This window comes from Lepidochelys kempii, chromosome 2 (assembly GCF_965140265.1).
Source record: "Lepidochelys kempii isolate rLepKem1 chromosome 2, rLepKem1.hap2, whole genome shotgun sequence".
Classification (NCBI taxonomy): Eukaryota; Metazoa; Chordata; order Testudines; family Cheloniidae; genus Lepidochelys; species Lepidochelys kempii.
In genome coordinates, this window is record NC_133257.1 from 261,994,723 (window position 1) to 262,015,928 (window position 21,206).

Sequence of the window (21,206 nt, forward strand, 5' to 3'; positions counted from 1 at the left end):
CATATGAACACAGTGGATGAGAGGAAGGATGGTGCAGTGGTTAGGTTGTTACTCTGGAGATTCAGGCCAGCTCCCTGCTTTGCCATGGACTTCCTATGTAACCTGAGGGCAGTGATACTCAGACCTCAGGGGTTCAGGAGCCAAATTAGCGATCAGCATTACCCAAAAGAGCCACAGAAGTGTGAATTCATTGTTTCATGTCCTATAGTATTATATATTCACATTTAAACATTATTCTCACACCAAAATGACCAACCAAGTGTTATTATTTTCTCAACTACAATTGGTTAATAACATAGTAATAGCATCCTGATTGGTTAATAATTTAGACTGGTTAATAATTAAATCACACAGTGTTTTAATATCATGATCTGCAAAGAGCTGCTGAAGACACATTAAAGAGCTACCTGTCACTCAGGAACCTCAGTCTGAGTATCACTAGGGTATGTCTTCAATATCCAGCTAATCTGGGTTTTAGCCCAACATCCTCCCCCACCCCCACCCCACCCTGAGAAAAAACTCTGACCCAGGTGGGGAGATGCTTTAAGCCCAGACTAGCTGGCTCGGCTGGAGGTTTGGGTTGGAGCCCGAGCTTTGCTATAATTCAGGCTGGAACCTGCCCTCTTTGCAGCAAGGACACAGGCCAAATCGCTTGAGTGCTAATAGGCCTCCAATCCCCTTCCCACAATTTCTTCTGAAGGACAAACTAGCTCTCCTTGACACAGCTGGCGGGGACAGAATCCCGGAGCACTCCAGAACAAAGAATCATGGGCTAAGACCCCAGACATACACAGGCAAGTGAAGAACCAGGACACAGGACAGGCAGGTAGGGCTTGCAGTGGGGATGCTCAGGCTTGGGCTAGGCTAACCTGGATGCTCAGACCCAGATGCCAGATTAACTGTGCAGTGAACATAGACCCTTAGTTTCTGGAGGCCTCAGTTCCCCATCTGAAAAAAAAGGAGATACGTTCTTCCCTATACGCCAGGGGTGTTGTGAGGACAAACACATTAGAGATTGTGGGGTGCTTCAGTACTACAGTAATGGGGCTCAGGTGAGTACCTAAGATAGGGAGATCTCAGACTCAGTGTTGTGCTCTGCTAGTACGCGCAAGATTTCCATTGATGTCAACGAGAACTCTGTGCGTGCTGGAAGATGAGAACACAGGAGCCCAGATGTGCCCTGCAGATCTGAAAGCACAGTATTGCCAACCCCAAACCATCAATAATCGTGAGTCAGCCACCCAAAAATCATAAGATTGGTTTAACAATCATGAGGCTTAAAAAATTCATTGAGGTTCTTTTGATTTGCTTTTGGGTTTTTGAGCCTTTAGGTCACACTTGGGTCATGGTTCAAGCTTTTCTCCACCACTGTGATGGCTGGAAATGTCCTTTTTAAAAAAATGAAAGCTGAGATTCTCATGTAATCACCAGACTCTTAAAGTCTGGGGCTGGGGCTTTAAGAAACACACCAAATAACAGACTCCTGGTGAAACCAGGAGAATTGGCAACACTGATAGCAGGATGCCTAGCCATAGTAAGAGCAAAAAAATTTTTAAGTATATCAGAAGCAGGAAGCCTGCTAAACAACCAGTGGGGCCACTAGACAATCAAGATGCTAAAGGGGCACTCAAGGAAGACAATGCCATTGCAGAGAAACTAAACAAATTCTTTGCATAGATCTTCACGGCTGAGAATGTGAGGGAGATTCTGACATCTGAGCCATTCTTTTAGGTGACAATCTGAGGAACTGTCCCAGATTGAGGTCTCATTAGAGGAGGTTTGGGAACAAATTGATAAATTAAACAAAAAGAAAAGGAGGACTTCTGGCACCTTAGAGGCTAACAAATTTATTTGAGCATAAGCTTTTGTGAGCTACAGCTCACTTCATCGGATGCTCATGAAAGCTTACGCTCAAATAAATTTGTTAGTCTCTAATGTGCCACAAGTACTCCTTTTCTTTTTGCGAATACAGACTAACACGGCTGCTACCCTGAAACCATAAATTAAATAGTAATAAATCACCAGGACCAGACGGTATTTACCCAAGTGTTCTGAAGGAACTCAGATGTGAATCTACAGAACTACTAACTGTGGTATGCTTTCAGAGTAGCAGCCTGTGGTATGTAACCTACCATTTAAATCAGCTTCTGTACCAGATGACTGGCAAATCTGACACCAGAGGCCATCCCAACAATTACAGGCTGGTAAGCCTAACTTCAGTACTGGGCAAATTGGTTGAAATGATAGTAAAGAACAGAATTATTTGACACATAGATGAACACGAGTTGGGGAAGAGTCGACGTGGTTTTTGCAAAGGGAAAATCGTGCCTCACCAATTTATTGGAATTCTTTGAGGCAGTCAGCAAGCATGTGGACAAGGGGGAATCCAGTGGATAGAGTGTACATAGATTTTCAGAAAGTCTTTGACAAGGTCCGTCACCAAAGGCTCTTACAGTAAGCTGTCATAGGATAAGAGGGAAGGTCCTCTCATGGATCAGTAACTGGTTAAAAGATAGGAAACAAAGGGTAGGAATAAATGGTCAGTTTTCAGAACGGAGAGAGGTAAATAGTAGTGTACCCCAGGGGGTCTGTACTTGAATCAGTGCTGTTCAACATATTCATAAATGATCTGGAAAAAGGAATAACGAGTGAGGTGGCAAAATTTGCAGATGATACAAAGCTACTCAAGATAGTTAAATCCAAAGCAGACTGAAAAGAGTTACAAAGGGATCTCACAAAACTGGGTGACTGGGCAACAAAATGGCAGATGAAATTCAATGTTGATAAATGCACAGTAATGCACATTGGAAAACATAATCCCAACTACACATACAAAATGATGGGGTCTAAATTAGCTGTTACCTTCTCCCTTCTCCGGTTTCGTAATTAGCTTAAGCTGAGCGGTGTCCTCCAACACATTGAAATATTGGACCATGCTCTGAGTTCATCCACCATGCTGGGCATGTGGATACTCCAGAAATACTATTATTCAGCAGTAACAAATGTATTTGTGAGAGTCCCGTCCAAAGCCTATTGAAGTCAATGGAAAGACGGCCACTGACTTCAATGGGTTTTGGATCTGGCCCAAGTCCAGCCACTACCAAAGTACGAGAAATTAACAAACCCTGGAGTGAATCTAATTCAATCCAAGAGAGGGCAGTGCTGCCTAATCCTCACCAGACAAGAAATGCTTTAGATCAGCGGCTCCCAGCCTTCATTGGTTCATACACCACCTTCTTATAAAACTGATGTTTGAAGTATCACATGCAAATTTCTCCTTTTTGCACACATTTATATTAGGCCTTAATAGATTTAACGTAAGTATTTATGGATCCAGAGTAAAATAAGTTTTGAATTTGGCTAGTGAGATCTGCCAGGGTGGGGGTGGGAATTAGAGAAGAGAGTTTGGTGGGGGAGTCTCTGGGTGGGAGGGCTAGAGGACAAGAGGTTTAGAACTAGTTGGAATTTTTTCATCGCAATGTTTTACGTCAGAAAATGCCAGTTTGTCAAAATCGAAATTTTACGGGAACCTACTGGTTTTGACTAAACTTTTGATGATCAAAAGCAAAAGCATATAGCCTGGGATGGGGAGAGAGGGGGGGTCAGGGTTTTCACCTGGGGTGTAGGAGACCCAAGTTGAACTCACTGGTTTCCCTGATTCATGGCCAGTGGGCTACTAGCCGTTATGAGGTGAGTGGGTCTCTCTCTATTTTTTGGTGAAACAAAATTTATGAGACCTCAATTTCATCCTGATGCAGAACAGGAAAGATTTTTGAAATCATGCAAAGTTTCCGGAGGTGGGAAGACAGTTTCCCATCCAGCTCCATTGAGTTCACCTGAGTGTAGGAATTCTGGCTGGAGGAGGCGGGCAGGGCTCTGGTGGGGTGTGTATGTGGGTACCTCTGTACTTGGAGCTGGAAGATGTAATTCGATCACAGCTAGCGTGCTAAAAAGAGCAGTGCAGTTGAGGATCACAGGCAGTGAGACAGGTTAGCTCAGGGGTGGCCAACCTGAGCCTGAGAAGGAGCCAGAATTTAGCAATGCACATTGCCACAGAGCCCCAGTAATATGTCAGCAGCCCCCCATCAGCTCCCCCACCCTGCTCCCAGCGCCTCCCACCCACCGGCAGCCTCGCCAATGAGCACCTTCCCCTCCTTCCCCGCACCTCCCGATCAGCTGTTTTGTGGCGTGCAGGAGGCTCGGAGGGAGGAGTGGGGGCATGGCAGGCTCAGGGGAGGGGGCAGGAAGGGGTGCAGTGGGGGCAGGGCCTGTGGCAGAGCCAGGGGTTGAGCAGTGAGCGCCCCCCGGCACATTGGAAAGTTGGCGCCTGTCGCTCCAGCCCCGGAGTTGGTGCCTAGACAAGGAGCCGCATGTTAACTTCTGAAGAGCCGCGTGTGGCTCCGGAGCCACGGGTTGGCCACCCCAGGTTTGTGGTTTCAAGTACAGTCCCACCCAGAACCCTCGGTACTTGCTTGGGGGGGGTTGGCCCATCCCGCCACCTGCCCCGTCATGGCTACACTGCAATTTTTAGCATGCCAACTTTATCAAGCCTAGTGCATGTATGTCTACCCACCCGGGAAATGATGCCTCCCGTGTAGCTGTGCCTTGTGAGGGAGAGTGAGAAAAAAGGGCAGGGAGGTCCCTGGTGTGCAGGGCTGGGGGTGTGTGAGTGAGGGGAGAAAAAGGGATGTTTCTTGCAGTGGTGTGTGTGTGTGTGTGTGTGAGATGCAGGGAGGTGTGTAGTGGTGCTGGGTATGTGTTTAGAACAGGTAGGGAGGGCTCAGAGAGGAGGGCCATCGGGGCGGGGGGGTCCTGGCTGGAAGTGGAAGCCTTAAACTGGGCATCAGGCAGCATCAGCGCCAATTCACCCTTGTTCCAAGACTCCAGGTTCCCAGTTGCCCTCCAGTTCCTTCTGAGCCAGGGAGCTCTGCCAGCCCCACGGCAGCTCCTGGCCTCCCTGGAGAGTCTTTCCCATAGCTGTCCTCCAGCCCTGGTCCCTGCACGCACAACGCCTTGCCCTGGCTTGTTGAAGGGTTCCACTGCCCACCTGGGATTCCAGTGGATGCTAAACTGTATTATTCAGTTCAACCTCTAGGTGGCGCTGTGTGTAAATGATCTTATCTAAGCTAACCTCAGCCATACCTGGCAGTGCATTAACAAACACATCTGGGGTGCGTCTTGCTCAGAAGTAAGCTCTGTAGGCTGTCTATATTGGATACAGGGGCATGACGCCCATCCCCCAGTATCTGGGTTCCAGCCCCATTGCACAGACCATCGCTTGATGCTTGGACTCACACACCACATCCCCTTGGTTCCAGGGACCCATAGCCTCCTTCTTGGGGCTGGGCTGGGTATCAGGCAGGCTTCCCCAGCCCAACAGCTCCCTTCTGATTCTGGTTCCTAGGCCAGGAAACTTCTCTCTTGACTCATAGCTCCCCTGAGATTCTACCCTCCAGGGTGTCAACTCTCTTCCTCTTAATCTTCCTGTAAGGCACTTTGCTGCTGGATTTTACCATGTTAAGGAGGTAGTTACCCAGTTAACATCTGGCCCCTATTTCTCAGCTAGTCTGCTATGCTCTTGAATACCTGTTCCTTAAAGGGGCCATGTAATAGAATAGGGATTGGCTGACCCCAGGTTCCCCTATTCCTAAAAGGGGACAGACCACCCTGTTACAGAATCTTGTTCTGGCAGGTTTCTTTTTATTTAATATACATGTTTCTAAGTATTTATGTTAAAGAAGGTCAGGTCAAAGAAATGCATCTTACATTTAAAGCGGAAGGTGCTGAGGTTTGTGATGGCCCTTAGTTCCTGGGGGGAGTTCATTCCACAGGCAGGGTCTGTCCCCTGAGAAAGCTCTGTCCCCCAGAAACTGAGCTTTACCCTGCTTGTACTGAGTTCTATAGTGCCAGAGGAGTAGAGTTCTTGACCCTGGTCTTCATCCTGGAACTTAGAGCTTTTTTAGGTATCTTGGGCCCAGGCCATGGAGAGCCTTGAAGATACAGACTGAGCCCTCAAACTTGATTTGCTACTCAATGGGAAGCCGGTGTGGAGAGCCAGGACAGGCCTGATGTGCTCGCAGTAGCCTGTGTTGGTGAGGAGACACGCTGCAGCATCTTGTACTAGTTGGAGTTTCCTAAGCATTGAAAGCTTCAGGCCCAGGAATGCCGCATTGGTGTAGGCCAGCTGAGAGGGGAGACAGGCATGAATAACTGAGGGCAGGTCATTATCCACCAGTAGGGTGGGCAGATGAAAAACTGGGACGGGGGTGGGAGGTAATAGATGCCTATATAAGACAAAGCCCTGAATATTAGGACTGTCCCTATAAAATCGGGATATCTGGTCACCTTATCCACCAGGATGGGCTGGAGTCTCCTGGCCAACTGGAGATGACCGAGTATTACTCACAGATGCTGCTCTGCAAGAGCTCCACATCAGCGAGAAATCCAAGAGTAGTCTTAGACTATGGACTTAACTGAGCAATTGTGGGCATGTATCTTTAAACAAAGGAGACTGCACTGTGGCTGAAACTCTTCCAAACACGTTCCTCTGCCCACCACCAACAGCTCTGCTCTGCTCAGGTTTGACTTCAGCCAGCTGTTCTTCATCCACAAATGGATCTTGTCCAAGCACTGGGCTGTCTTGGTGGTGTGGTCGCATGTGGTGAAGGATAAGTAGAACTGTGTCTCATCTGCATATTGCTGGCACATGAGTCCGTGTCACTCTGCCTGCTCGCCTAGCGGCTGCCTGTACATGTAGAAAACAATATACTTAATGAGTGGGGTCCTGCAGGGATTGGTTCTGGGTCCGGTTCTGTTCAGTATCTTCATCACTGTTAGATAATAGCATAGAGAATACACTTATAAAGTTTGTGGACGATACCAAGCTGGGAGGGGTTGCAAGTGCTTTGGAGGATAGGATTAAAGTTCAAAATGATCTGGACAAACTGGAGAAATGGTCTGAAGTAAATAGGATGAAATTCAATAAGGACAAATGCAAAGTACTCCACTTAGGAAGGAACAATCAGTTGTACACATACAAAATGGGGAATGGCTGCCTAGGAAGGAGTACTGCAGAAAGGGATCTGGGGGGTCATAATGGATCACAAGCTAAATATGAGTCAACAGTGTTGCAAAAAAAGCAAACATCATTCTGGGATGTATTAGCAGGAGTACTGTAAGCAAGACACGAGAAGTAATTCTTCCGCTCCACTCCGTGCTGATTAGGCCTCAACTGGAGTATTGTGTCCAGTTCTGGGTGCCACATTTCAGGAAAGATGTGGACAAATTGGAGAAAGTCCAGAGAAGAGCAATAAAAATTATTAAAGGTCTAGAAAACATGATCTATGAGGGAAGATTGAAAAAACTGGGTTTGTTTAGTCTGGAGAAGAGAAGACTGAGGGGGGACATGATAACAGTTTTCCAGTACATAAAACGTTGTTATAAGGAAGAGGGAGAAAAATTGTTCTTCTTAACCTCTGAGGAGAGGACAAGAAGCAATGGGCTTAAATTGCAGCAAGGGCATTTTAGGTTGGACATTAGGAAAAACTTCCTAACTGTCGGGATAGTTAAGCACTCGAATAAATTGCCTAGGGAGGTTGTGGAATCTCCATCGTTGGGGATTTTAAAGAACAGATTGTACAAACACCTGTCGGGGTGGCATAGATAATACTTAGTCCTGCCTTGAGTGCAGGGGACTGGACTAGATGACCTCTTGAGGTCCCTTCCAATTCTATGATGCTATGAAAAGGATCAGAGAGAGAATTGATTCTTGTGAACTCCACAGGTGTGGGCTCTAGTTTCCCATCATTACTCCTTGGGTCTGTCCCTCCAGAAAGGACTCAAACCATTTTAGTGCCCCCTCTGGACTGCTGCCACTTCTTTTAGGCAAGACAGCAGAATCTCCTGGTCCACAATTCCGAACGCTGCAGAGAGGTCCAGGAGGATGAGAATGGATGTCTGCCCTCTGTCCATTGACAGCAGGAGATCCTCCATCACTAAAATGGTTCCAGTGCCATGTCCTGGCCTGCATGCAGGGCATGCTGGGTCTAGATTTTTAGATTCAATCAGATGAGCTTGCTTAGGCCTTTGGCTAGCTACTCTGTGAATATTCTGGGGAATGGGCGGTCGTTGGCTAGGACTGAAGTATCCAGGACGGGTTTCTTCAGTGTTGGTCGGATTATTGTGTACTTGAAGGTGGAAGGGACGATTCCTTCTCTGAATGAGCCACTAGCTATTTCAGTCAGGAGTGGCACCAGTTGCTCATGACTCTTTCTCCAGTCAGGAAGGGCCTGGGTCAGATTCACAAATCTTGGATCATGACTCCTTTAGGGTGACCAGAACTTCTGGATGAGCGAATGCACTGAACTCTGGGAATGCAGGTGGGCTGTTGGTTGGAAGATGCAGTTGGAGCAGATTCAGGATGTTTGAGAAGCCTTCCCAAATGTGCATGATCTTTTCAGTGAAGTAGGATGGCAGTTCTTTGGAGCACTTGGTGCTCGGCTCTGATGCAGGATGTAGATTGTCAGGATTCTTAGTTTTCCACCTTTGGTGCTTCAGTTTCCACCCCCTCTCTTCAGTGAGCGTAGGGTGTCAGAAAACCAAGCAGATCTGTGTGGGCAATGGGGAGGAGGGAGCTGTTTGGGGCCTAGTCCTAGTGAGTCATAAGAATGGCCATACTGGGTCAGACCACTGGTCCATCCAGCCCAGTATCCTGTCTTCCGACAGTGGCCAGTGCCAGATGCCCCAGAGGGAGTGAACCTAACAGGTAATGATCAAGTGATCCATCCCCTGTCACCCATTCCCAGCTTCTGGTGAACAGAGGCTAGGGACACTTCAGAGCATGATTTTGCATTCCTGCCCATCTTGGCTAATAGCCATTGATGGTCCTATCCTCCATGAACTTATCTAGTTATTTTTTGTCTTGGCCTTCACAACATCCTCTGGCAAAGAATTCCACAGGTTGATTGTGTGTTGTGTGAAGAAATACTTCCTTTTGTTTGTTTTAAACCTGCTGCCTATTGATTTCATTTGGTGACTCTAGTTCTTGTGTGATGAGGAGTAAATAACACTTCCTTATTTACTTTCTCCACACCAGTCATGATTTTATAGACCTCTATCATATCCCACCCCCCTTAGTCGTTTCTTTTCCAAGCTGAAAAGTCCCAGTCTTATTAATCTCTCCTCATATGGAAGCTGTTCCATACCCCTAATAATTTTTGTTGCCCTTTTCTGTACCTTTTTCAATCCCTATATATCTTTTTAGAGATGGGGCAACCAGATCTGCATGTAGTATTCAAGATGTGGGCGTACCTGTGGTGGGCTGAGAATCCTGGAGGGACGAGGTGGACAAGCACAGGGCTCCTGGTGTTAGCCATGTAAAGATTTTGTCCCCACGTGGTGTATTTCTAGACAAATAACAGTTTAGGCCACTAGAAATAATCCCCTACACTGGCTGGGAGCTCCCCATAATGAGGGATCCCCCCAGCTGGGGAGATATGATGGCTCTGTGCACCCTTCATGCCATGACAGTGACGCAAAGGGGCCAAGATAGGGGAGAGAATCTGAGCCAAAGAGTCTACTCAAGGCATAAAGAACTACTCAGCATGAATAAGAGTGGCAGAATCTGACCCTTAGGGCAAGTCTACGCTACAAAAATAAGTCGACCTAAGTTACGTCGACGTACAGCCACTGCAGTCATTGAATCAGTTTTACACGGCCACACTATACTCCTTGTGGCGGCGGTATGCATCCACACCAGGAGCGCTTGCACCGATTTAACTGCCAGTGTGGGGCACTGTGGGACAGTTTCTGAAAGGTATCAACAGTCAATGTAAGCAACTCAGTGTCTCTACGGACGCTGCATTGACCTAACTACATCGACTTATGTGCTACGCCTCTCGTGGAGGTGGAGTTCTTAGATTGGTGGAGTGGGCGAGTTACAACGGTGGAAGCTACATGTTAGTGTAGATGCTTACAGAGTTAGGTCAACATAAGCTGCCAAACATTGACCTAACTCTGTAGTGTAGACCAGGCTTAAATCAATAAGTAGAGATTACAAACCCCATGGATATCTTTCTGTGTGAAAGGTGCTTTCACCCTAGCAGTTTTTTCACCTGTAATTCTCTCTGCATGGTGGTAGATTTCCATGACTAAAGGCACAATAGTTAAAGACTGGTAAAGATGCTCAGCCAAATTCAACCCTGATGTAAGCTGTTGCAGCCAATTTACACCAGGGCTGAATTTGGTCCCTTGTAGCTGGCTAGTTTGCGATTCTGGGGTTTGGTGCAGCTGGTGTTGGAAGAAGTTGATTAACATGACTAATTGAACGAGGTCAAAAATCCTTCCTCAACAGAAAACCAAACCAGACTTCTGCCTTCCCACAATGTAAAAAACAAATCTCTCTTGAAAGCAGGGACCAGGAAGGAAACATGTCCTTCTGAAACTGGCACGCACTGGGTGTGTTTTGACATAAAATCATAATATCTAGCAATTGCAGAAGTTACAACTACAGCACGAAAGCCAGACTCACAAATAGGGTGACCAGCTAGCAAGTGTGAAAAATTGGGACCAGGGTGCGGGATAATAGGGTTCTCTATAGGCCAAAGCCTCTAATATCAGGATGGTCCCAATAATATTGCAACATCTGGTCACCCTACTCATGAACCATTAAGCAGCTCAGCCTGCCAGCTGCCCCTCACTTTTGCTATAGTACAGGGGTGGCCAACCTGAGCCTGAGAAGGAGCCAGAATTTACCAATGTACACTGCCACAGAGCCCCAGTAATACATCAGCAGCCCCCCCATCAGCTCCCCCCACCCTGCTCCCTGTGCCTCCTGCCGCACCTCCTGATCAGCTGTTTCGTGGTGTGCAGGAGGCTCGGGGAGTGGGGGAGGAGGGAGGGCACAGCAGGCTAAGGGGAGAGGGTGGGAAGGGGTGGAGTGGGGGCAGGGCCTGTGGCAGAGCCAGGGGTTGAGCAGGGAGCGCCCCCTGGCACATGGGAAAGTTGGCACCTGTCGCTCCAGCCCCGGAGTCGGTGCCTAGACAAGGAGCCGCATGTTAACTTCTGAAGAGCCGCCTGTGGCTCCGGAGCCACCGATTGGCCAGCCCTGGGATAGCACCAATGGACGGCAAATTAGTCACTCCAGGGTTCACTTCTAGTACAGCGTCCTGAAAAACTCCAGCATTTTAACCCAATTTTAACCCAATTGTGGGGGTACGCCCAACCCACTGTAAATAATGACTGAGAGATCAGCTTCATGCTAGGCTGCGACTCCGCTACGAGCTCTCCAGCTGCACCATTATGGCACTGTGCTGCTGAAGTGCAAACAATGCCTACAGCCACCGAAGGGCTTTTCCCCCATTGCTGTAGGTAATCCACCGCGCTGAGCAGTGGTAGCTGGGCTGATGGGAGAATGTTTCCATTGACCTAGCCGCGTGTGCATTGGAGGACTTAGGTGCCTAAATACCTTTGAGGATCTGGGCCTTGAGTTCTGACTGAAAGCCTATTGAAGTCGATGGGAGTCTTCCAATTGACTTCAATGGATCAGGCCTCCAGTTCTTTGGGATTCTGAGGATCTATATTGTAAGACAGTGGGGTCTACGGGCTGTGCCTGGGGTGGCAGTCTGCATGGGAAGCCTGCTGGAAAGGAGCAAATGTTGGGAAGGATTTGGAGAAGTGGAAAGGGATGGTGCATCCGATCGGGGAGGATGTCCCAGGCATAGGGAACAGCTATGGGTACTGCACATGAGCAGAAAGTAGGCCGGGGCAGGGCAGAGATCTGAGGTGCAGGCAGGGGCAGAGCTGTTGCCAAGGTTCCTTCCCCACTCTGAACTCTAGGGAACAGATGCGGGGACCCACATGAAAGACCCCCTAAGCTTATTCTTACCAGCTTAGGTTAAAACTTCCCCAAGGCACAGATTTCTTTCTCGCCTTGGGACCCAGCTTAGGTTAAAACCTGGTATGCTGTCACCACCAAGCAATTTAACAAAGAATCCGGGAAGAGCCCACTTGGAGACGTCTTCTCCCCCCAAATATCCCCCCAAGCTCTACACCCCCTGTCCTGGAGGGGCTTGAGAATAAACAAGATGAGCACAAACCAACCTTGGATATTTAAGACCCAAAAAACCCTATCAGATTCTTAAAAAACAGAACTTTATTAGAAGAACAAATAAAGATAAGAGAACAAGTCTGTAAGATCAGAATGGAAGATCATCTCACAGGCAGTCAGATTCAAAACACAGAGAATCCCTTTAGGCAAAACCTTAAGTTACAAAAAGACACAAAAACAGGAATTCACACTTCCTCCAGCACAGCGAATTTACAAGCCAAAACAAAGAAAACCTAACGCATTTTCTAGCTAGTTTACTTACTAACTTTACAGGAGTTGGAGGGCTTGCATCCTTGATCTGTTCCCGGCAAAGGTATCACACAGACAGACCAAAAAACCTGTTTCCTCCCCTCCAGATTTGAAAGTATCTTGTCCCCTCATTGGTCATTTTGGGTCAGGTGCCAGCGAGGTTACCTTCGCTTCTTAACCCTTTACAGGTGAAAGGGTTCTGCGTTTGGCCAGGAGGGATTTTATAGCACTGTACACAGAAAGGTGGTTACCCTTTCCTTTATATTTATCACAGCTGTGAAGATAAGGAGTCTGAGTGTGATACAGCCTAGTACAGTGTGCAGAAGACGTTCTTCTGTACTGCAAGGACTTCCCTGTATAATTGGGACTCCAGGGATGTACATTGAGGGGTTGCAATGGTCTGTAAACACCCTGAGAGGGGTGAGCTGGGCCCTGATGGAGGCGGATGTTTGCACCTAGGATTGACTGTCAAGTGAGCAAGTCCTGCTGTGGCCTGCCATCAGTAATTTCAGTTCCCCTGGTGTGGGAGTGCACATGCTAAACGGACAACTGAGTCATCACCTTGCCTGACTTCTTATAAATGGTGTGAGTCACAGGCCCAGCAGTAAGATGCTCTCCTTCCAAAATCAGTGGAGAAGGTGCTTAGGGCCCTGTCCTGGGGCAGTTGAGCACCTCAATTCTCACTGAAGTCATTATGGTTCAAGGATGCTCAGCTCTTTGCTCTGGTTAATAAGCTATGGACACTCCTCCCCAGATGATCAGTTTGGTTAGCTGAGAGGCCAGCATGGTAAAATACACTCCACCAAGGCTGTTCTGTCCTCTGAGCTCTAACCCAGACATTTCAAATATTGCATTCCTTCTGGAAAAGGTAAATTACACTTCCAGTGAATTTGGGCTCAGCAAAATCTTTTTGAGCTGGCATTATACTTAGCATTTACATGGCACCTTAAAACCTTCAATGCACTTTATCCAAACATTAGGTAGCCCTCACAGCACCCCTATGAGGGAGGAAGCGAACTATCATTCCCATTTCACAGATGGGGAAACTGAGTCAGAAAGATTAAATGACTTGTCTGAGCTGGGCCATAGTTTTGCTCTAACCACCAGACCAAACTGCTGATCATAAAGACAACATTAACATACTCTTCTGCTCTCCTGAGATTTCCCTTCCTCCTCTAGTGCTCCCACCCTGTTCTTTAGTATACCCATCTCAAACCCACCTCAGAAGTTTCCCAGCAGCACTTGGGGCATTTTAGAGCCAAGAGTTCACATCTGTTCACAAACGGATTGGCATCACTGCACAATGTAATGACTTTTTGTAGTATCGTCTCCCACTACATTCCCCTTTGGGGTGGTGTGTGAGTGTAATTGTGTGTGCGTGTATTTGACGCTGTGTGTGTGTGTGTGTATATTGTTAAGTGCATTTAACATTTTTGCACTGTGATGTTTTCAGCAACAGGCCTGATTCTCAGTTACTCCATCCCATTGCTTTGGGTAGACATGATGGAAGGAGAGAGAAAATGCTTCTTTAAACCACCTTTGCACTCCCTCTTGTAGGCCTTGCCAGAGCCCTAGGCGTAACTGACAGTGTGAACCAAAGGCTGTGAACCAGAGTAGGCCTGGCCTTGGCAAAATAACAACGCACTAGGTATTGGCTAACCAAGTAAGCACATTCCTGCCTGGAGAGGATGGTACAAGAACACCCAGAGTTCTCAAGAACTATGTAAACAAATTCGTAGGCGATGGTACAGGAACACACTGATCCCTCATAAAATCAGGCTGGGATGACAGGATAAAGGATAAGGATGTTTTGTTTGAACCAGCAGGTACAAGAAAGGTGGTAAGTAGCAATGTCTGGAGCGTGATTTGGAATTTGTTTGGATCAATGTATAAATGCAGACGTCATTGGAAGGCCATCTTTGTACAGCCGAGGGGGCAGCAGCACCAGGTCGTGGGTGTGCGTATGGGAGTGAACCTGTAGCTCTTACGGGACAGTAGTACCGTGCTTTGACGACAATAAACCCGACCGAGTGCCTTTGCCACTGAACCGAGCCTGTGGTGCGTCTGACAAATAACAGAGGGCTGCGGGATTAACCTGCTGAACAATCTGCTGGTGCAGGTGACATCAGAGCTCCAAGAACAGCAACGCAACGCTGCAGCAACAACTTTCCACAGCACTTAATAACACCTGTATTCCATGACCCTCCGAGGCCCGGGATGTGAGACCAGCCGTTGTGCAGTACACTCTCTGCTCATGCCCCGTACATGTGTTCGATTACAGAAACCCCCTTGGGACTGTCACCTGATATGCTGAGACTACCTCTGAGCCCATTTTCTCTGCCAGTTTGGGCCTCCAGAACCCTGCCTTGTTGAGCCAGACATGCCAGTCTTCTCCAACACAGACCCAGGGTCTGAACCACGCGCCCCAAAGCTGCAGACTTAACTGAAAACAGCTTAAGTGCTCCTGTCTCTAGCACCCAGACACCCAGCTCCCAGTGGGATCCAAATAAATCCGTTTTACTCTGTATAAAGCTTATACAGAGTAAACTCATAAATTGTCCGCCCTCTATAACACTGATAGAGAGAGATGCACAGCTGTTTGCTCCCCCAGGTATTAATTACTTACTCTGGGTTAATTAATAAACGAAAGTGATTTTATTAAATATAACAAGTAGGATTTAAGTGGTTCCAAGTAATAACAGACAGAACAAAGTAAGTTACCAAGCAAAATAAAACAAAACACACAAGTCTAAGCCTAATACGGTAAGAAATTACAGATGAAATCTCACCCTTAGAAATGTTCCAATAAGCTTCTTTCACAGACTAGACTCCATTCTAGCCTGGGCCCAATCCTTTCCCCTTGTACAGCCCTTGTTCCAGCTCAGGTGGTAGCTAGGAGATTTCTCATGACTGCAGCTCCCTTTGTTATGTTCTACCCCCTTATATAGCTTTGGGACAAGGCAGGAATCTTTTGTCTCTCTGGGTCCCCACCCCTCCTTCTAAATGGAAAAGCACCAGGTTTAAGATGGATTCTAGTACCAGGTGACATGGTCACATGTCCTGTGAGACCCTAAGCCTTTATTCTTCATGGTCTGACTCACAGAAAGGCTTGCAAGTAAACAGAGTCATTTACAACCAATTGTCCTAGTTGATGGGAGCCATCAAGATTCCAAGCCACCATGAATGGCCCACACTTCGCATAATTACAATAGGACCTCAGAGTTTTATTTCATATTTCTAGTTTTAGATACAAGAATGATACATTTATACAAATAGGATGACCGCACTCAGTAGATTATAAGCTTTGTGATACGTTTCAAGAGACGTTTTTGCATGAAGCACATTCCAGTTACATTATATTCACACTCATTAGCATATTTTCATTAAATCATATGGAGTGCAACATCACAACATGCTCCCAGCATGCCTCTGATGCTGTGGGTTGGGAGCCAGACCAGTGTAAACTCCTTACACTGGCTCTGACCTAGCTTGGCAGGCGCTCTGTGCTGGGGTTATTCTCAGGTAACTGTTTCCACCCACTTTAAGGCTCAGAGTGGTGTAAAAGGGCCTTGGCATAAGTGAGAACCAGGCCCAGTGACTCGTGGTGCTGCTTCCTCCACTCACTGAGGGCTGGGCTGTGCCATGGGGCACGTCTTACAGTGGCTTTTACAAAATTCAGCATGTGTGAACTTTGGAGATCAAGTGGATCATTGACTCCGGGGAGGTGGATTTCCTCAAAATATTGAGAAATGGCATATAATTGCTCCAATTTTCTGGATGCAGAAGCAGGCAGATTTAGAAGGGAAGTCTCTTAATATTAGCAGCAGCATTAGAGAAGCATCCAGAACTCCCATCTGCTTTACATAGGCATAGTAAGAGACAATCCCCACTATGAAGAGCTTACAGTCTAAATAGACCAGATAGATAAACAGTAGAGAAAAGGAAATATTACTGTCCCCACTTTACAGATAGGCACTGAGGCACAGAGAGATTAAATGACTTGCCCAAGGTCAGACAGGAAGCCAGTGGCAGAGGTGGGACTCAAATCTATATCTTTTGAATCCCAGTTCAGGGCCTTAACTGACAGACCTCTTCAGTAATGATGCAGAAGAGACAGAAGTATTCAATAAATATTTCTGTTCTGTATTCAGAAAGCAGCAAGATGATGCATTCATAACTACAAGTGATAATGAAATACTTTCTATTTCATCATTAACTAGAGAGGATGGTAAGGAGCAACTACTAAAGTTAAACTTTTTCAGATTTGCAGGCCTGGATGACTTAGACCCAAAAGTATTAAAAGAATTGGCTGAGGATCTCTCTAACCATTAATGTTGACATTTAACAAATCTTAGAACACTGAGGAAGTTCAAGAGAACTGAGAAAAAGCAAATGTTGTACTAATATTTAAAAACAAGTAAAAATGGGATGACCTGGGAAACTATAGACCACTGAGCCTAACACTGAGCCTGGGCAAAATCATGGAAAGGTTGATATGGATTTTGATCAGCAAAGAATTCAAGGATGGTAGCATAATTAATGCCAGTCAACATGGTTTTATGGAAAATAGGTCTTGCCAAACAAATGTAATAGTGTTTTTTGATGAGATTACAGTTTTGGTTGAAAAAAGTAACCATGAATAGCATACTTAGATTTCTGTAAGGCATTTCACTTAGTCCCAAATAACATTCTGATAAAAATTTTTAGCACTATCCAAAATCAATATAGACCATATTAAATGGACTGAAAGATGATTAACTGATACACTGCAGACAGTAACTGCCAATGGGGAAATCATCCTCCAAATAAGGGTGTTTCTAGTGGCGCTGTGCAGAGATCTGTTCTTGGCTCAATGCTATTCAATATCTGTGTCAATGAAGAAAATATGAAATAATTGCTGGTAAAATAATGGCGACAGGTCAGTTATACAGATTAACCTGGATTGCTTGGCAAAGTGGGCTCATTTGCACAAAATGATTTCACACAGCCAAATGCAAAGTCGTACATCCAGGAACAAAGAATGTAAGTTACATTTATAAGACAGGGCACTGTATCCTGGAAAGCAATGACCGAAATGGCAGATAACCAATTGAAAAAGTTCCAGTAGAGCTCCAAGAATGCTTTGGGATCTGGAAAATATGCCTTATGGTGAGAGACTATAGAAGCTCTATCAATTTAGTTCATCAAAGAGATCGAGAGATGACTTGATCGTGGTCTACAAGTACTTAGATGGGAAAGAGATTTCTGACAGTACAGCTCTTTAATCGAGCAGAAAAAGGCATTACGAGATCCAGTGGTTTGAAGTTGAAACTAGACAAATTCAGATTAGATTAGATTAGAAATAAGGTATCCATTTTTAACGGTGAAGGTAATTAACTAGTGAAACGCAGGATGTAGTGGATTCTCCATCACTTGCACTCTTTAAATCAAAACTGGACGACTTTCTAAGAACAGCAATAGGTCAACCAGAAATTATGGGCTTGGTGCAGATGTTATTGGGTGTGGACCATGTTATGTATGAAGTTGGACTAGATGAGCCTCATGGTCCGTTCTGGCCTTAAATTTTATGAATTATGATTAGGTCACTTTGCTCTGTTCTATGCAAATAAGAAAACAGGCCAAAAATAAATAAAATAAAAATCCAAGCACTCTTTTTCCTGTCCTGTTTCCTTCCCTTATCTGTTAGCAGAAAAAGCAATCAGTGGAGAAGTTGCTACAGCAGAGTCAGATGGCTGGACTGTAACAGGAGAGGATCAGGAGAAAGCATTTGTAAGTTAATTTTATTTTAAATTTGAACCTGTCATAAATATAAAGGGAAGGATAAACCCCTTTGAAATCCCTCCTGGCCAGGGGAAAGCTCCTCTTACCTGTAAAGGGTTAAGAAGCTAACGGTAACCTCGCTGGCACCTGACCAAAATGACCAATGAGGAGACAAGATACTTTCAAAAGCTGGAAGGAGGGAGAGAAACAAAGGGTCTGTGGGTCTGTCTATATTCTGTCTTTGCCGGGGATAGACCAGGAATGGAATCTTAGAACTTTTAGTAAGTAATCTAGCTAGGTACGTGTTAGATTATGATTTCTTTAAATGGCTGAGAAAAGAACTGTGCTGAATAGAATAACTATTTCTGTCTGTGTATCTTTTTTATAACTTAAGGTTTTGCCTAGATGGGTTCTCTATGTTTTGAATCTAATTACCCTGTAAGGGTATCTACCATCCTGATTTTACAGGGGGGATTTCTTTATTTCTATTTACTTCTATTTTTATTAAAAGTCTTCTTGTAAGAAAACTGAATGCTTTTTCATTTTTCTCAGATCCAAGGGTTTGGGTCTGTGGTCACCTATGCAAATTGGTGAGGCTTTTTTTATCCAACATTTCCCAGGAAAGTGGGGGTGCAAGTGTTGGGAGGATTGTTCATTGTTCTTAAGATCCAAGGGTCTGGGTCTGTAGTCACCTAGGCAAATTGGTGAGGCTTTTTACCAAACCTTGTCCAAGAAGTGGGGTGCAAGGTTTTGGGAAGTATTTTGGGGGGAAAGACGCGTCCAAACAGCTCTTCCCCAGTAACCAGTATTAGTTTGGTGGTGGTAGCGGCCAATCCAAGGACAAAGGGTGGAATATTTTGTACCTTGGGGAAGTTTTGACCTAAGCTGGTAAAGATAAGCTTAGGAGGTTTTTCATGCAGGTCCCCACATCTGTACCCTAGAGTTCAGAGTGGGGGAGGAACCTTGACAGAACCTCTGAAAAAAATTTCCATAATGGATTTGAGGGGTTTCCTTTTCTTCTTTTGTATTAGATGTTTACTAGTTATACTGGAGCCTGATCCAAAGCTCACTGAAGTTAATGGGAATCTTTCCACTGACTTCGGTGGGCTTTGGACCAGATCCTAGATTCTTACCGTACATCGACATGGGAATAAAAAAACCCACAGCTGGCCTAGGTCAGCTGACTTGGGCTCACATGACTTGGGCTCTAGGGCTGAAGAATTGCTGTGTAATGTTTGGGCTTGGGCTGGAGCCGGAGCTCTGGGACCCTGTGGGGGTGGAGGGTACCTGCTTGGGCAGTTAGCCTGTGCCACTGTGGGTTACACTGCTGTTTTTGGCAAGCTACTTGATCAAAGCTAGCCCATGGCTGCCTACACATTCTGCAGCACCCCTCCTGAATTCAATGAAGACATACCCCAAAGCATGTAGCAGTGAGCACGGTACCTCTACATGAGGCCTCCTGGCCCATTTCACTTAGGGCCTGAACCAAAGCTCAGATGTAACGGGGGTCTCTCCACTGATTTGAAGGGGCTTTGGATCAGGCCCTGGGATAACTACAGCCTCTTCTCTCCCTTAATCTCGTCGTTTTAGCTGCGGAGAGAGGAGGACCTGGCTGCCTGGGAGCTCAGGGTACTGGGAGTAGAGCAGTGCTGGGGAAAGGCAAGAGGAGCTGGGGAGCTCCAGCTGGGCAAATCTGAGGCTGCGGGCCTTGCCAAAGGCTAAAGCAGCTACAGGGGTTGCAGACATGTAGCCCGGGGTTAGGCGGAGGCAGCTGGTCTGACTCCCTTGCCAATGATGAGTGGCCTTTACAGACTGCAGTCTGCCCCAGTGAGCGGGGGCTAGATGATGACTGACAGTAGCCACTGAAGCAAGGTGGGTTTAGAGAGTTGGGGGTTCCCCTAGGAGGGGAGACCCAGAGTAAGGGGGCACTGCTGGGGGAGAGCCCTGAGGTAAAGAGGCACCGGGGTCTGGGAGGGCCATGGGGTCCCTAAGGCAGGTGAGACACTGGCCTGAAGAGGGCGCTCCAGGCTGGACAAGAGCTAATTCCCAAGATGACCAGCAGGCAACATTCCCCCTATTCAAACATAACATTTTTCAAAATGGTCGACAGCGCCAAACTTTGACGCCAGCGGAAACGGGGACAGAGGGCAGGACCTAAACCCTAAATGGGGCATGGAAACCTGTCAAAAAATACATGGTAATGAATACTATAGAGGTTATACTATTTTTGGGATCTGGAAAATATGCCTTATACTGAGAGACTAAAGAAGCTCTATCGATTTAGTTCATCAAAGAGATCGAGAGATGACTTGATCATGGTCTACAAGTACTTAGATGGGGAAGAGATTTCTGACAGTACAGCTCTTTAATCTAACAGAAAAAGGCATTATGAGATCCAGTGGTTTGAAGTTGAAACTAGACAAATTCAGATTAGATTAGATTAGAAATAAGGTATCCATTTTTAATGGTGAAGGTAATTAACTAGTGAAACGCGGGATGTAGTGGATTCTCCATCACGTGCACTCTTTAAATCAAAACTGGACGACTTTCTAAAAGCGGCAAGAGGTCAACCAGAAGTTATGGGCTTGGTGCAGATGTTATTGGGTGTGGACCATGTTATGTATGAAGTTGGATGAGATGAGCGTCATGGTCCATTCTGGCCTTAAATTCTATGAATTATGATAGGTCACTTTGATCTGCTCTATGCAAATAAGATAAAAGGCCAAAAAAAAAAAATCCAAGCACTCTTTTTCCTGTTATGTTTCCTTCCCTTATCTGTTCGCAGCCAAAGCGATCAGCGGAGAAGCTGCTGCAGCAGAGTCAGATGGCTGGACTGTAACAGGAGAGGATCAGGAGAAAGCATTTGTAAGTTAATTTCATTTAAATTTGAACCTCTGAAAAAAATTTCCATAAGGGATTTGAGGTGTTTCCTTTTCTTCTTTTGTATTAGATGGTTTACTAGCTATACTGGAGCCTGATCCAAAGCTCACTGACGTTAATGGAAATCTTTCCACTGACTTCAGTGGGCTTTGGACCAGATCCTAGATTCTTACCGTACATCGACGTGGGAATAAAAAACCACAGAGCTGGC